The following is a 2666-nucleotide window of genomic DNA, read 5'->3' as shown; positions in this document are numbered from 1 at the left end:
CTCACCTGTACATGCATATACCACCGCCAGTATTTCTCCATATTCTTCTCCATCCTTTCCACCGCTCCACCGTTATCTCTCCTCTGTCTATCTCAAATGAGAGACCAGTTTTTCTCTTAGCGAATCTTCCATTTTCTCCGCATTTTCCATGTTCTCTTCTACACCATCGACATTAATCGAAGCCGTCATCACCACCGCTCCACCAAATCGCCATCTCTACTCCTCTAATTCCCTCTGCCGCCTAAAAGGGACCGCTTCCATCGCCACTAATCCCTCTACTTGAAGGGGTTTATATTCAGATCAGGGAGGAAATCGTTGTTGAGAAAGAAGCTTCTGAGACTCTCATACGTATTATTGTTCATTGCTGCCTCCACTACTCGCCATGGAGATTCCCTCTTCAGGTTTTGTTGATTCCTTCTCTTCAACAACACATGCTCGTCGTCGGCTTCCAGGTCCCTTCAGCCCTCTCTCATCTGGTGCTTCCAGGTATCAAGTAGTCTGATTAACTGATTCAAATACCATCAGGGAAGATTACAGTTGGTAATTATGCAACCTCATATTTGTCTAGAGCGTCGTACCCTATCCCCTGTGTTCTTGTCGTTGGCTTCGTGCCCCAATTGATAGAATTTTGGTGCTTTGTTGTCACTCCCTCTTCTATCTGCTTCATCTATCTATGAGTCCAAAGAGTCTTAATCGCGTTGTTCGTCTGTGTGGTTGTTTCTCATCACATGTGAGAATATCTTATTTTTGCTCACCACATGTTTGATGAAATGCCTCAGAGGAATCGAGAAGAAGTGAAAACGATTGCTGACCTGAATTGGCGATGTAATTTTATTGATTTTTTTTTTCAAAAAGTTGTTGGTAATATGATATGAACCCATGAAGGATACCCACGATATGATCATACATTAGACTAATTCTCATGTTTTATTTTTCCATTATGCATGTTGCCACGTTTCCCTTTTCTTAGGAATATCATGTTAGCTTTTTCATTCCAGTAACCATGCACGTTTACAATTCATAGTTAGTTCAATCTTTCCTTTAAATGCATTGTAAGTTGCTTTGGATAAGAGGGTAGAAATTTGTTTCAACCTTTGTGTGCTTCTATATCTTGATTGCTGAAGTAGTTACTATAAATAGACCACGACATTGATGAATGTTTGTTTGTATGTTTGTTTTGTGTTATTTGGTAGGCAAATCTATTGTGTTTGGATCAGTCATACCAAGAGAGTTTGAGACTATTAGCAGAGACAAATGCGGTTGTCGAAATGCACAATCATGGTGGTTGTATCATGGATTTCACATCCCTCAATATCGCATTGGTTAGTGCTTTCTAAATTTAACTTAGGCCTTCTATTTTGTTCATAGAAATTGATTTAAATGCTATTGAATTGTAAATTCTCTGCGCTTCAAATATTTATTTCAATCGATAAAAAAACCGAGGAAGGGAGATTTGGTATGCGACTTTATGCATCTCAATTGGTTGGCTAGATACCATTGAAGCTAAACACTTGACAAACCTTTTCACCGGTATTAAAGTTACATTTTTGATTTCTGAGTCTAGATGATTTTAATAATCGCAAGATTATCTATGCTGGCATCAATCAATCCATTATTTCAATATGATAAGTAGTAGATAATCTTTTTAAATTTTGTACATGTTTTTGGATGGATTGTGCTATGAACTGACCCAATGTTAAGCACACAAACCCAACAAATCAATCAAAACATTAGAGAAAACAGATTGTAATCTCACTCAATATTAATAACATTCAAATGATGAAGAACAAAAGATAAAATGACATTTTTGTAACAAAAATATGACAACTCTCCTCTCCACTATCACCATATCTTATATGCTAAAACCTGTAACAAAAAATAACCCTAAAATGCCCAAAATACCCTTCCACTATCAAAGATGCTCTTTATTTTACTGGGTTTCCCTTAATTCCCTTTTCTATAATATAGGACTAAACCTGGTGTGTAGCAGATAGACAGTAGTTGGGTAGGCTAACCTGTCATTGTTTGCTTCTAAGAGACTTGTCATGGCCATTAAAGAAAACTAATAAAGCTGATATGAATGGCTTTAAAGATGTAAACTTGGTGGTGGAGGGTGATGTCATTGAGGGTATTCGTGAGAATTCCATAAAATGCACTGATTAAGAAGGTCATCTCGATTGAATATTTGGATTAGCTGTTGGAGGTATGTATTTGGCATTTTTTAAATACCATGAAAATGTGGTTTTTTAGTATTTAATTTTTAGTGGAGATTTATTTGGTTTAAATTTTTTGTAGGGGGGTTTCTTTTCAGCTCTTCATTTGATAAAACAGTCAATGTATGGTCTCTCCAAGTATGCATCATCAAATCATCATGATTAAATTTACATACATGGAAATGAATTGAAATGATGGATTACTGAAATACATAACACAGGGTCTTAATCGCATACATACATTCAAGGGTGATGAACATAAGGTAATGGCTATAGTTTATGTAAACAGAGAAGCTCCAATTTGCATTAGTGCTGATAATAGGGGTGAGATTTTCATCTGGGCCATTAAAGTTCCATTTAAGGAGAATGCTTTCAAAAGATTGAATGAGGAAAAAGATTAGCACTACAATGGTATTCATTCTTTTGCTGTTTCTGAAGTTGGATATTTTTATA

Source organism: Lactuca saligna, chromosome 1, assembly GCF_052625555.1.
Source record: "Lactuca saligna cultivar CGN05327 chromosome 1, ASM5262555v1, whole genome shotgun sequence".
NCBI lineage: Eukaryota > Viridiplantae > Streptophyta > Magnoliopsida > Asterales > Asteraceae > Lactuca > Lactuca saligna.
This window is presented reverse-complemented; position numbering follows the sequence as displayed.